Here is a 16,173-nt window from a genome sequence, read left to right on the forward strand (position 1 = left end):
CACATGATAGTGGAAAGAACAGGAGAGAAGCAAATATATAGGGGAAAGATGCAATGTGGTCCAGGAAGAGGTCACAAAACCAGCAATTACAATGATACTGACTGGTAAGGCTCTGTAGAGGGAACATTATATTAGGTGTTGAGTGTGAAGGCATCCAGTGTCTTCCATATGCACTGTGAATAGGGTTCCTGTGGTAAATGGTAGAATGTAAGGGATCTCATTCCTGAGGCTGATGTCATGTATGATATCAGATTAGAGTGTTGGAGATTGAGGTTCCAGAGGAGCTGAGGAAGAGCTAGATGTCAGATGGTGGTCTTCATTGTTTGTGGATAAGATACTCCTATTAAAAGAACCTACTCATCAAATTACAGATTCATCTCCTTTATTACCCTTGGCGACGAGGAGAAGAGTTCAGGAGTAGTAGTAGTAGTAGTACAAACTTTATTCGACTTTCAACAAGTCATAAAAGTATCAAGTAAAAAACACACATCTATGTATAAGAACACAATAAATAAGTAAGATGATAAAAGAATAAAAGGTAGAAATAAAAATGCACATCGTTAATTTATCCGTGTACAAATATTTAAATAACCTTATTAAGTTTAGGCCAATTCACCCATAGACTTCCTTACAATTAATACTAAACATAAAAAATTTGCCAGAATTCTGCACATTTCAATGGAAGATAAAACCTGTAAACTAATATACGCACCACAACACTGGTGCAAGTTAATCAATCTTAAGAGTGGCAGTAGAAAACGCTTTCTCTGTTTATCATAAAATTTACAAAAGAGGACCACATGCATCGTTGTTTGGGATGCCTTTTGGTCACAGGGGCATACTCTTAAGACTGTACTCCAGTCATTCATATTCGGAAAAGTTACCAAGTGATGGAAGGTGTCTAATCGTAATCTTGTAAGAACAAATCGTTGTCGAGGGTTTATCACATTTACCAAATAAGGCTGCATGCCTTCCGTGGATAAGATTAATTGGTTGGACATAACACTAGACTTTTTCGATTCGGCTTCCCAGCGCTGATCTTCCAGGTGCTTCAATGTCAGGGCCCTCAGTTCCTTCCTGGTTATTTTTCCCAATGATTCAGGGTTTGTATAACAGTCTTTGCAACCCATGTTTCCAAAGAAGGTCATAATGTATCTCAACCAAGGAAATCTTAACGAGAACGTTAGCATTATACAATCCGATAAGATGGCCTTGTTTAGTCCAGTATGCTCAGAGGTCCATACTTTGTGCCATAATAATAATGGCTGTATCTTTATCAAATCAGCTACAAAAGAACCCCCTAGTTCCACATGGCTAATATACGACGAAGTGCTGTTTGGTACCATTACCAAATATCTGAGGAAATCATTTTCCACCATCTGAGTCAGATTACAATTTGTATGCCCCCAAATGCCTGATCCATACATGGCAGCCGGGATGCACTTGGCCTTGTAGATTTTTACCATATTCGGCGGGGTAATCCGCCCTAGCTTTTTTGAAAAAATCTTCAGAGCGGCCGTTGTTTTAATGATCTGATCTTTTTTTGTTTTCACACAATGTGCCCAGGAACCCTGTTTGTCAAACATTATGCCCAAGTATGAAAATGTTTGAGCTATACCCACTTTACCCTCGTCGATGGTAGTATTATAGATCTTGCCCAGTTTCCTACCGCAATTCCTTATAAAAGTTTTGGAACGATTAACGGTAAGTCCCAAATCTGTCATGAAGATTATGCAGGTGGTTAGAAGTTTTTGGAGGGCTAATGGTGTCCTAGCCATAAGTACTGCGTTGTCTGCATAAAGCAGTACAGGGACAGCACGATTACCTATTTGGGGAAGATCTTTACATTTGCTTATCATTTCACATTCTAAATTATTTATATATAATGAGAACAAGAGTGGAGCAAGGGCACAGCCTTGGCGCACCCCTCTAAATATGCCAAAAGACCTGGTACATTCCCCTCTTATCCCATACCATACTCTTGCTCTACACCCTGCATACAGGTCCCGTATAAACTGAACTATTGTTAATTCGACCCCCATGCTGCTTAGAATGTCCCATAGCTTCTCATGTAATACACAGTCAAATGCTGAAGATAAATCTATAAAGGCCAAGTACAAGTTACCCTCTCTGATCTTTGTGTACTTCCCCACTAAAATACTTAAATTCAGACCCTGTTCCACCGTACCTATTCCTGTGCGGAAGCCATACTGCACTGGAGATAAAATATCATTTTCTTCCGCCCATGTTTGGAGTCTGTTCAAGATTATTCTCCCCGCTAGTTTAGCTGATTGGTCGAGCAGGGAGATTGGCCTATAGTAAGCTGGATTAAGGCGATGACCTTTTTTGTATATAGGGATGATAATAGTCTTGCCACGTCGGTGGGGGGCCTTGTATACAAAAAGCCCTCAATACCTGCGTCATTTAAAGGGCCCCATAGATACATAGTTACCTTATATAAATCTATTGGGACGCCATCGGGGCCCGGCGCTTTCCCCGCTTTGCTTGTATTTATGGCTTCCACTACCTCCTCTAGGCTAAACTGGGGTATTACAGCCGAGCATGGGCCTTCCTGGGCATCTGGGGGCTTTGAGGAATCCATTAAGTCTATGTCACTGGGGTGTCGATATATTTTAGAAAAATATACGATCTAATCCTCTTCTGAAATTGCAATTATTATTCTAGGGATATCTCTATCCCCTAACACAGGAGTGTTTATTATTTTCCAGAAGAGGATATTGTCCTTCTCCAGGCTAGCTTTGTGTAAGTTTTCCCACAGGTTTCCTCTCAGGGTAGATTTCCTCTTTTTTATTGCTATCTTATATGCCTGTCTGCACATATGTATTTCGGTCGGGCACCTTGTTGGGGCACTTAGGGCTTTTTTTAGTCTTGTGTGTGCTTTTGTGCAATCGTGGTCAAACCAGCCTCTTTCCCCTTTTTGACCTACCTTTCCCAACCTGGTAGTAAGAACTTCTTTCACGCCTTGCGTTATCCGCAAGAAGGCACTTAAACATTTTGCTGGATCTATGTCCTCACTGAGACAGTCTACAAAGGCTTGATTGTGGTCGCGTATTAGCTGTTTCAATAGAGCCTTTGAATCTATCTGAGACCATCTCAGTGTATATCCATTACGCGTGGCTAATTCAATATCGTTTACCAACGTGACCTTATCAGCTTTAGCCAGTGTAGAAGAAGTTAGTGAGAGTTCCAGGCTCTGAGGGAAGTGGTCACTTATTGCAATGTCATAAAGTGCATAATTAGTGAGGTAGTGTGCAAAGTGGGTTGATATTAAAACATAATCAATCGCCGTATCAGCTCCCCTTCCATTAAAAGTTGGTTTAAACTGTGGTTCTTCAAAATGTAATTCATTTACAAAAGACAGGTTATATTTTTCAGCCACTAGGTTCATCGCATCTGCTTGGATGGTGTGTGAGAAATGAGACCTTAAGCCAATGTGTTCAGTATCCCAACCGCACACCTTCTCTGAAAGTTCTTTACAAAGATGGACATTGAAATCACAACCCCATATAATAAGAGTCTCACGTCTATTATTTGCACATATTTTCTCTAGGTCCTCTCCCATCTCCATTAAAATATTAGTGGCTTCTCTTGGCGGTGCATTATCATAAAAATTGATAACCACTAACTGTGTATTTTGGTCCAGGTTGCTCTCTATCATAAGGTAGTGCAGTCTTATAATTTGCATTTTTAGATTCTGTAACCACAACTTATTGGAAATATATGTGCATAAGCCTCCTTTTGGCCTACCATGTTTGGTCTGTACAGCTGGTGTATGGAATGTCTTATAACCATTTATGTGAACAGGATTTAATAACCAGGTCTACTGGAGGCATATGCAGGAAAAATCTTCTATAAAGTTCACCCAAATCTTATTAGTTAGACCTGCCACATTCTAATAAAGTATGATTATTTCCATGTTCTGTTGAGATTGGGAACACGCATTATCTGTGGGTGGTGGGGGATGCCACCATCTATTGTATGAATTGCTACCAAAGGGGGATCTATCTGATTTGGCTGGGTCTCTACTATATTCCTATCAGATGTCACTGCATACGGTATATCTTCCCTATTCGTGCTAGGCACTTCTGTATTTACTTCCGGGACCATTTCATAGAAGGAATCTTTCTTGTTCTCACTAAGTCAATCCAGACCTTCTAACGTTGTAAGAGGTTGAAATGTATTACGAGAAAGGATAGGGTCTGGACTGATTGGAAGTATGTTACTTACTGATTGTGGATTCCTGAAATTGTGCCCGAGGTTTTTGATTAAAAAAACCAAGGGTAGTAGAGAGATTCCTTGGTGGGTGGCTTGTCTAGCTCCTAATTCACAGATGATACTGTCCACTAAATCTGGGGATTTAAATGAAAGGACCACACAATCTCCTTCCAGTACTTTCTCCCTGCTTCCTATCCACTTGACTCTTCTAACCATTTTTATATAATCAAAAAGGGGCCCCACCATTCCGGAGCCCAAGCGTGTTCCTATCCAGTTCAGAGCCTTATTCCTCAGTTCTGACCATGTTTCTCGCTGTTGATCACATATAGATGGAACATTTGCCAAGACCACCACATATGGAATTGCCTCCGGAGGAAGATGTAAAAGGTTGGTTGGGGTGTATATGGGCTTCAAAGGTCTTGTTCCACTACATTGACTCCCTCCTAAGTTTAACTGGGGCTGATTTGTCCTAGCCAGTGGTGGGATATTATGTACTGTCCTGGTTGGTTTATAACTATTATTTAATACTGTTGAAGGTGGTTGTAATTTGTCAATGACTTTGAAGTCAGATGTGGGTGACTGATGTTTGATGATGTTAATGGGGGTTGGAATTTAGTCAGGGGTTTTGAGGTCAGATGTAAATCATGTACCCTGTCTTGCATGGTGAGTTGTGTGTTGCTCACAGGATTTGGAGTCGGCAATGGTGTGCTAAAATCATGCTTCTCATGGTGTAAGCCCTCAGATTGTAAGGACTTTATAATTCCTAAGCCTATCTCGACCTTACTCTCCACCACTTTTAGGCGCTCCGTCAGAGAGTCCAGTAAAGCCCCAATCGATGATTTCAAAGTGTTTACTAAGTCGTAAATATTTGCAATGAGAGTTCGAGTCGTTTCTACTGAGTTACTTGGAAGTTTCTTTAGAGAAGATTTCTTTAATGGCTGTCTGCCAAGTGTGGTTACTGAATCTTTCTTAGGCAATTTCTTAGGGGTATTATCTGTCTTCTCTACCACCGGCTTCCTTGGACATTTAGCTACAGGTGAAAGGGGTATGAATTGAGTCTGAGATGTTTTGAATACATCCAGTTGTGTGCCTTACTTCTCTATTCACTACCCCATTATCACTCTGATTTGAATCGTCAGGTATCCCAGTATTCTTTGGTGATTGAATAATATGTTCTTTAGGTGTCTGCATTTTTCCCTCTACATTGGCAATTTGTCTATCATCCCCATTGCCCCTGAAATATATTTTAATATGGATGTACTATCTTTTAGATTTTGGGGGTGATTCAATGTTGAATGCTTTCTTTTACCCATATTTTATATAGTATCATTCTTATTCCAATACGGAGAACTGAAGCCAGTTAAGTAGACTTGCCAGTACCAGAAAACACCACCCCAATTAGATAACTTAACCAGAGAGTTTAAGTACACAATCTGAGTCGGTAATCAATAGTTATCACGCTACTCAAAGAGTAGGATCAGTTATCGTATAAAAAAAATAAAAAAAACTTTCTCACTTATGTATCTGGCGTGCAGGGGCTCCTGAAGTGTTCCTGAAGTTTAGTATTCGTCAATGGCAGCCAACCAGCGCGACCCGTGAAGCGGGTGCGCCTCACAGGTTCCGAATGGGGCTCCTCCCTGCCCCAGCAGCACAAACAAACGCGTCCCGCACAGCGGGAGCGCTCCTCGATGTTAGTACGGGCCTCCCGTCAGTGGCAGCCAACCAGCGTGACACGTGAAGCGGGCGCACCTCACAGGTTCCGAATGGGGCTCCTCCCTGCCCCAGCAGCACAAACAAACGTGTCCCCGACTTCAGGAGTTTCTTAACACTGTGCCTATGCTCAAGGAAGTTTTGTTTTGGAACCACGATAACAAAAGGGATTTCAAATGAAAACTGTCTATCCTATACGGACTATTGATCTTCAATCTGGTGAGCCGTATATTTTTTTTAATTTATTTTGTTTCTGTGTGAACTTAAAGCCTAATTCAGCTGTGGAAATGTTTCATATTTGAAAATAATCTACATGCTGGCGTTAAGCTCGAGGGCATCGACTTCTGAAGCAGCAATCTAAACGTGCCCCGCGGGCGTGTGTTCGCTCTATTGTCTCGTAGAGACGAACTGCATGCGCACCACGCGCTCGTCTTACCTGCGCGTCTTTCAGCCTTTGGTGGGCTGTGGATCTTCGACGCAGAGAGCCACTTTTGCCGCTTTTCTGTTCCGGGAGATTCTCCTTGAATCTCAGGCTCCCGGAATAAGTGGCCGGAAAGAGTTTTCTGTTAAACAAAGTAAGGACCAGAAGAAACTTCCTGTAAAACGACGAAAGAAGGGCAATTGCCTATAAAAAAACAAACTGAATGGTTTTTTTTCCTGTAAAACGACAAAAGAAGGGGAATTGCCTATATAAAACAAACTGAATGTTTTTTTTTCTGCTATACAACAACAGCTGTACAATAACAATAGCAGTTTTACATAAAGGATAAAAAAAAAAGATTTGTTAAGGATCATATCTGTTTTCAACATTGTGTATCCATAGGGCTATTTTTTTTTACAAGCTTGTTTTTTAAGAACAAAAAGGGACATCTTTGCTTGTTTTTTTTTCTTTTTTAGCAAACAGTGAAGTGGTAGAACAACATTTTGAGAATTTCATAATGCAAAATATATCACTTCCACCCTTTTTCCTAACCATACCGGGAGAACCACCTATAAAATGGTCTAAGTGGAAAAATACATTTCTTCATTATTCCAGAGTATGTGGAACTAATTTATCGAATGAAAGAAAGACAGCTTTACTGATGCATTGTTTAGGGTGTGAAGGACAAGAAATGTTTGAAAACCTACCTGACACAGGGGATGAAGGAACAGATTTAAATGAGTTTGAAATATGTTTGAAAAAGCTCGATCTGCATTTCTTACCTAAAATTAGTACAATTTTGGAGCGGTACCATTTTGGCATGAGAGAGCAAAAACCTGGGGAAAGTATTGAAGAATACATCACTGCTTTGAGGAAATTGGCATCTACATGTAAATTTGGAGCTACTGTTGATGAACGCATTAGAGACCAATTTATGTTAAGGTGTTCTAGCGATAAAATTAGACAAGAATTGTGGAGCAAGGATGATCCATCCTTACATGAGGTAATTGTTCTAGCTAAAGGGGTGGAACACACTTTAGCGTGTGTGGAAGAGTGGGAAAGAGGAAAACATGCTGCAGTAAATAAAGTTACTACAAGAAAAGAAAATTTAAGGAAAGAATTAGACTGTGATAAAGAGGAAGATAAAGTTACTCAAGGACACTGGTCCAGGTTCAAAGACAAGAAGTGTTTCCGTTGTGGCAATACTGGTCATTATGCCTCATACAAGAAATGTCCTGCCATCAATATGACTTGCAAACTGTGCAATAAAAAAGGTCATTTTGCCAAATGTTGCAAGTCCACCAAGAGTCAAACATCTGTGAAGGTTGTTGAGGATTGCATTCTATCAGTTTCTACCTGCGCTCAGAAGAAGAGTCATCCAAGAGATACGGTTACTATTTTAGGTGAAAAAAGTGAAGTACTGTTCGACTTGGAAGCATGGCCGGCCTTGTTATCAAATGATTTATTTGACAAACATTTAAGCCACAAAGTCAACTTAAAGGATCCAGATGTTATTCCTGGTACGTATGGTGGCCAAATTATTGAATTGAGAGGTTACTTTGAGTCTGAGATTTCTTTTAAAACGAACACAATTTTTGGGAAAATGTATATTCCAGTTAAAGGAGACAGTGTTTTGAGTTGGCCGCACCAGAGGGAACTAAACATTATCCTAGATCCAAATTCATCCACACTGGTTATGATCAAAGATGAGTTTATAAAGAAACTGCAGAAGGTTTGTGAACTCTCTGTGCAAGGCAGCAAAGGAGAAACTCCAGAGTTTGTTAAGGATTACAAGGAAGTGTTCAGTGACAGTTTAGGTTGTCTAAAGAAGTACGTTCATCGCATAAGGATTAAAAAGGGATCTGTACCGGTGGCTTCCAAAATACGCCCCATTCCCATCTCTATGCAGGATGATGTTGAGAGAGAAATATGGAGATTATGTGATGAAGGAATAATTGAGCCAGTAGAATCCTCGGAATGGATTTCACCCATAGTAGGTGCACGCAAACAAACAGGCAAAATTAGATTGTGAGTGGATTTGAGAAATCTTAATAAGTGTGTGGTCAGTGATCAATTTCCACTACCTAATATAACGGAAATGGTCACATTATTACATGGGTCTAAGTATTTCATCAAGTTAGATTTAACCTCAGCTTATCATCAAGTCATGTTACATGAAGATTCAAAAGACTATACCACGTTCATCACGCCTTTCGGAACTTTCAGATTTAAAAGGATGCCTTTTGGCATGGTCCCTGCAGCAGCGGTGTTTCAACGTATGATGCACAATTTGTTTGGTTCAGAACCTGGAGTAAAATGCTTCCAGGATGACATTTTAATACATGGACAAACTGAAGCTGAGCATGAAATGAGAGTTGGGAGGGTTCTTACTATTTTGAGAGATCATGATTTGACCCTCAAAATTAAGAAGTGCTCTTTTTGCAGAACTGAAATTGAATATCTAGGTCATAAAATAATGTCAAAAGGTGTGTGTCGAAAGGAAGATCTTGTAACAAACATCTTGAAACTACGTAATCCAGAAAAGAAAGAAGAACTGTTATCTTTTCTGGGAATGGTAGAATTCCATGCAAAATTCTTACCAAATTTAGCATCTAAAATGGCTCACATGCATAAACTACTATAAAAAGGAAGTGAATTTATGTAAGATGAAGAATGTAAAGAGGAATTTGAAAGCATAAAAAGGGAATTGTCAGCTGTTGACAGTTTGAGTTCATTTGATCCAGATAAGAAATGTGTAATTATGACAGATGCCAGTTTGAAAGGTCTAGGAGCAGTTTTGTTACAGGATATGGGAGAAAGTGATCTCAAACCCGTTGTGTACTGTTCTAGGACTTTGCGAGGAACTGAGATGAATTATTCCACGATTGAGAAGGAAGCTTTTAGTGTGTATTGGGCAGTGAACAAATTGACAAATTATGTGTGGGGAAAATAATTTCAGATTTTCACCGACCACAAACCTCTCGTGGAGGTTTTCATGAAAAAGGGTCTAGATATGATCTCTGTCAGGATTAGTAGGTGGATTGTTGGACTACAGGATTTCTCGTTCAGGGTGTTCTATGTTCCAGGACCCAATAACAAGATTGCTGATTGTTTATCAAGACTTAGTACCGAAACAGAAGAATGTTTGGAGAAGGATCTGGAAGATGTAGTTAGTGTGTGTAGTGTTACAAGAGGAATTGTAGAACAAGATGAGTGGCTGAGAGCGGTGTTGGAAGACTCCTTGTTGCAGCGTGTGTGCAAAGAACTCAGTAATGGATGGGGGTCGAATGTGAAGCGTGATGAGGAATTAGGATGATATTGGAAAGTAAGAGAGGAATTATCTATGGAGAGAGGTATACTTTTCCGTGGTTTAAGATTAGTTGTTCCAGTTTCTCTGAGAGAGAAAATTATAGAATTAGGACATGAAGGACATCAGGGAATGAGTAAGACGAAAGACGAAAGCAAGAATTCGTCTTAACTATTGGTGGCCAGGCATGGATCTCATGATTGAAAGGAAATTCAGCGAATATCCAGATTGCTGCAATAGTGACAAGGTGTACAAAACCAGAGTACCACCTATATGTATTAGAGATACTTCAAACAAACCTTGGGATGTTGTAGCCGTGGATGTAGTTGGACTAATTCATGGGAGAGGTGGATTCAACTATATCTTAGTTTTAGTGGATCAGTTTTCAAGATGGGCTGAAATAGGTATCAGTAGTAGTATGGAAACTAAGAAAATAATTGATTTTTTTAATGAGATTTTTAGTCGTGAAGGTTTGCCAAATACTATTGTAACTGATAATGGACCAGTTTGTGTTGTGTGAATTGGAAGAGTACCTTAGGTGCAGAGGCATTGAACATAGGAAGTGCTCTTTATATCATCCCAAAGGAAATGGTACAGTGGAGAGATTTAATAAATGCATAAAAGAAAGTATACAGTTGGAAGTTGCAGAAGGCAGGAATTGGAAGGATGGTCTTAAAAGTTTCCTTCATGCATACAGATTTTCACCTCACTCTACCACTGGAAAAGTTCCCTTTGAACTTTTCAGAGGTCGAAAAGCTAACACGCGGTTGGAACTAGGTTGGGTATGTTGGGGAAAAAAATGAATGTGTGTCGTGGTGTAACATGGGTGAGGATGACGAGTGTGAGAGAAAATGTATACAAAAAAGGAAAGAATATTTTGATAATAGAAAGAACACATGCAAAATTGAGGTGAAAGTAGGGGATGCAATTTTAGTTAAAAATACAAGCTTATGTAAAAGTGGAAGTAAATTTATGGGTCCATTTGAAGTCATAAAGTTATTCAGAAATGCGGTAAAGATTAAGGATGGAAGGGTATGGAATCTCAACCGGGTTGTCATTTCAAAGAAGATTTCATGTGTCTAAGTCTTTGTATGTAATTCTTTTATAGTTTTTTGTGTGTTTTTTTTCTCTATTTAATTGTTTGTTGGATTTTAATATGTGGAAATTTTTTATTGTTTTTAAGGGGGAAGGCTGATGTCATGTATGACATCAGATTAGAGTGTTGGAGATTGAGGTTCCAGAGGAGCTGAGGGAGAGCTGGATGTCAGATGGTGGTCTTCATTGTTTGTGGATAAGATACTCCTATTAAAATAACCTACTCATCAAATGACAGATTCATCTCCTGTATTACAGTTCCCTGCAGTCTTTGACTAAGCATTGAGAGTGCTTCTGGGATAGGTAACCCAGGCCCACAATTTGTGGTAGGAAACATTATTAGCAGATTTCCAGTCTAGGAAAATGACAGAGTGCAATGGTTATTTGGAGGTCTAAGAAGGCATGATCTAGATCTGGAAGCTCATTGCAGATGTGTGCAGACTAAGTATTGCATTGGAAAATCTAGTTGGATAACTATCTTAAAAAGTCTGCATAATTGCAAGGTAATTTGCTCCCAATATGGATTCAACATTTACATCTGATAAACATGTACTAGATCACCATGCGCTGTTTTACTTGACTAATTAGTGTCAGAGTCTATAAGAGTTTTGCCGGGTCCAGTAGAGGAAGTGGGAGGCAAACAAATTTGTCTGTATTAATGACGGGATAAATTTGTTTGGAAGCAAATGGGAGCAGATTTTAAGCCATGACTCCACAGGGGGAAGTGTTCTACCTGTATTGTGGAAGCAGGTAGACATTTTACTCTGAATAGTGAGGTTTGGTTGAATAGTGGGACTACACAGATATTTGTAAAACCTGGATGTCATATGACCCCAAGACTCATTTGTGAAAGAGAGGAAAAGAAAGCTGGTTTGAGAAGAGAACCTGGTTTGCAAATCTTTGCTCTGATTTTCAGAAAGTCATACAAATCTAAGTTGGAGACGGCATGTTTCTCTTGGAGAGTGGCAAAGAATAGGGGCACAGGTTCTGAGAAAATATCTGATACTACGGTTAAGGCGTTTCTCAGCCCATTTAGGACCAATTGTGGGAGGAATTGTTGTTTGTATTGATGTTGGAGAAGCAGGATTTGTCCTACATTAGCAGGGCTTTAATTGTGTCACTGTTAATTTGTTTAGAATGACTAAAAAAGTATGAAGTGTAGTCAAAGTCACAGGTTAGTTAAGGAGTAGCTGAGATTATGCTTGATACTGAGCCAGGGGCACCATATTTGGATTATCTCTATGCCAACAGGCACCTTAAGAGGCTAAGAATGTTGTTTGGTAACTGAACCAGTTTGGTTGAGGAAATTAATCTACAATATAACTACAAAATATCCAGAGAAAAGGGACAATTGCTGCTGAACTGCTAAAAAAAATCCACTTGGTTAACAAGCGCAGTTTGGCTGGCTAAATCAGTTGATCTCCTCCTGCTTTACCTATCTGAGATCCCTAAGAAAAGTCAATCCTTTACATTTGAACTCCTGTCATAAAACATTAATCCAAGTCCTTGTTTCATCATGCGCAGATTATAGTGTGTGCTCTGACCCCTAATACTGGCTAATCCCAATTGGCATATTTAACTTTTCAATACGGTCATAATATAGTCCATAGGATATGTTGTAATAAAATACACAAATGACATAGTACACTGGTTCCCACCCTTTTCTGGATCCCCACTGAATCATTACTGGAATCCGGGGACCCCCTCCCAGTGTGCCATTTCTGGAAGCTGCAGACCCAGGCCTAAACATTGTTGATGATTTGAACTGCAAAATAATGCTTAAAAATACAGTAACAAGCATTTCATCCAACACATACACACATAACACATTTTATTTAATTTGCAAACAAATAAAATAAAAAATAAAAAACGTTCAATTGTAATAGGAAATTTGAAGCTTTTCTGAATTCAATTGAAGCCACAGATCATCTATACTATATTCTGTTCGATGCACCTGCACTGCTCCCACTAATCAATCTGAGGATACTAATTTAATGGTTAGCCTCCAATTGCAAATTCCTAGTACGTTCTAAATTTTTCAATTGTACATTTAGCCACGTTATTTACATATGCCTTATTAATCAGTCAATATTAGTTAATTTTCTAAGCAGTCACTGACCCCCTGAGGAAGCTTCGTAGGCACCCAGGGGTCCCTGGACCACAGGTTGGGAACCACTGACACAGTAGGTTAAATATCACCCATGGACTGTATGTAGCACCTATTGTGCCATTGACTAGGCTGGCAAGGAAAACATGACTTGAGGCCTACATGTATAGCCTGACTCCGCAGCTTTTAACCTACATGCAGACCTGTCAAAATATATCTGTTGACAGGACGGAAACCCTACGTTTAAATCTGAAGTAACGTGATGCAGATGCCTTGAAAAAGCCACGGGCTTGCATGCCAGGAGGGGGCAAAACACGTGTTGGCTACTCTGGCAATACAAGTGGGAGGATCCGCATTATTGCATCTGGACTTAAATAAAGCAATATCTACTATTAATGTGTCATATATAGAACATGGATTAGGGTTGTCCTAGGACTCTAACATTTCTAACAGTTCAACACTGAACATTTCTGTATGCTATTTGCAATTGGGTAAGGGGTCGCCCATTTCTCAGGATGAACTGCCTTTCAAATAACCCCTTTATTTGATGGTGGTGCCCCTTAGGTGCTAACCCTTTTTTTTGGATCTATCCCAAACCACTTCTTATATCCGAACCACTCTCCATCGCAGTTGGCCATATTTTTTTACTTTGAACTGGTCTTGCTTGATTAGACGTCCCTGGTTCCCGCTCTGATCTTTTAGGTGATCATTTTTACTTTAAAAAAAAAAACGTTAAAAATTCATAACTCCAGTTCTACTGATTGGATTTTTGTCATTTGGTGTCAAATAATGTATTCACATTTACCCTATTGTACTAAATTGGTGTGGTATTTTTCTTGTGCTGTGTTTTCACTTTATTACTGTTTGTGTTTTGCATAACTACTTTATAACTTGCCTCTAAGTGAAGCCTGACTGTTTTTGTGGCAAGCAACACAGGGTTAAGCATGTTAATTTAGTAACTCTTTGTGGGTCACCTTGCAAGGGAGTGTGGCTGTTGCTTGACAAGGGCTCACACCCCAGTTAACCAACAACTCAATTTCTCACACAACACACTCGTGAAATTGGATTTCTGATAAGTATATAGAAAAAGTAACTTTTTAAAAGTTATACTTTCCCTGCTTAAAGTCCCTGTAGGACTGCAGCAGGCCTGTCAGTGCTGATTTGATGAGGTGTGAAATACTGCTCTCAGAATACAGGCAATAGCATGAGCCCAGCAGGAGGTTTTAGCGGAGGAATATAACGCAGCCTAACCTAAGCAGGCTGATTTAGGAGTGTCCAAAAACGTTACTAACTTTAAAGAACCAGTGGAAGACCAGTACATTTCTAGTTTAGTGTTGAGGGAAACCTATAGAGGAGATGCCTTTTGGTCCCAAAATACACTTTGGCCTCCTGACTTTAGTCTCAGTGGAGGGGTGAGCTGGCACAGAATCAGTCTGTAGTGTTTCACTAGGAGGGGGCTGCTCGTTATCTTGAGTAGACCCCTTAAGTGTGCTCCAAGCTTCCTCCAGGGGCAGAAAGATTTTGCCATGTTGGATCTTACAGAGAATGGTGCATTTTGGGATGGTTTGACATTAGGCAAACAAGACGTACTACAAAAGTTGGAAGGTTTGCCCTTAGGAACATTTTGTCAACTTGTTAGGGAGGGTCCAGGAGTGACACCATCTACTGGCTAGTTAACTGAACAAAAGGAGCATTTCACTCCCAGCTCCTCAAAACGACTTTTAGACCTATGGCAGAACAGCTGAGAACTGGAGCTGCCTGTACCTGTATGGAGACCTACAGGGTTGGACCTGCTCCCATTTATACTGAGGACTAAGATGACTCTAAGGATCAGTTGGCTGGCCTGCGTGCTACAGGGACATCAAAAGCTGCAAGAGACCTTTTCCTGGAATGATCAATTAGAACTGGAACCGGCCTGGACCTTTCTGGTGTAATCAGGCTCTATTCAGACACATAAGTAAAAGTGCGGATTACATCCAAATGGGTAACATCAAATAAAATTCTGACCTTGAGGGGGGTGAAACAGGGATATACCCTGGCCTAGCTTCTTTTCAACTTGTACCTTGCAGACATCAACAACCAACTCACCACTGTGAAAGCCTTCCCATCAAATCTAGCAGGGGCTGAGATCCACCTCCTCCGATATGCAGACAATATCATTATATTTGATCATACGCAAACAGGCTTGCAGGGCTCGCTGAGTGCTCTTAATTAGTATTTTCAAACAAATAATATTGAAATCAACGGTGAGACAACTAAAACCTTATTGATTTGTGGGATTAACTCCAAAAAGGAATCATGGCACCTGCGCACCAAATAATTGGAGACTATTCCATCAATGAAATACTTTGGAGTACATTTTAACAGTTGAGGCAGCCACAAAGACAATCTAGCCTCCCCGAAGCAAGTTGCTTTGGCATTAACTGTCTCATTTTGCAAACTAACAGACAAGATGAATGGGCACAAGTAACAGCGTTATGCTGAAAGATAAACTCCAAACTAATGCCTACTGTAATGTAGGGAGCCTTCATTTTTGAAGATCACCTAGAGGTCTGGCTTCATCGTGCCCAGAATCGGTGCTATTGGGCTGTTTTCTTTTTGCCTAACTGTACCCCTGCAGCATGTTTGTGTCTTGAATTAAACCTGACAAGACAAAGTCTAATATTAGGATCTCGCTTCATTGCATACTGTGCACAGGCAAGGAGTGCCGAGACTGACACGCTGAGACAATTGATCTGGCAGTTGATTATAACTAAGGATTTGAAGTGGTACCACCACCTTGCATTGGCAGTTAATGCTTTAGCATAAGAAGAAATCTGAGGCAGTAATATACCCCCAAAATGCATGTCTACAGTTTTATTTTAGCAAGCCAGATTAATTTCAAGATTGTTGGACATTAAGACTGCCACTGTTATGAAGAGACCAGGAATTCAACCCTATCAGTACAATAATACAATGATTCTGAAGTCTCTGAGTTTCTGGACTTGCTCTAGAAAATAACAATGAAGCAGAGTTTGTTACACTTAAGGTGTGGGGTGATTTTATAGAAAAATATTGCTCTGGGAGAACTAACGGGACCACTGAGCAGTCATGCCGGCTCTGCGGAGTTCAGTCAGAGTGTTTAATGCACACAATTTGTATCTGCGCCCCCTAATTCCACTTTGAAGATACTGGCTGCAGCCACTCTTCTTGCAACTAAATTTGAGAACTTGTAAAAATGCATTTGCTGCCTGTCAGTCTGGGAAATTCCCGCAACAGCTTGCTACTTGAAATGTATCAGGTAAGCAGTCAAGCTCC

Source organism: Pleurodeles waltl, chromosome 1_2 (genome assembly GCF_031143425.1).
Source record: "Pleurodeles waltl isolate 20211129_DDA chromosome 1_2, aPleWal1.hap1.20221129, whole genome shotgun sequence".
In the NCBI taxonomy this organism is placed as follows: Eukaryota; Metazoa; Chordata; class Amphibia; order Caudata; family Salamandridae; genus Pleurodeles; species Pleurodeles waltl.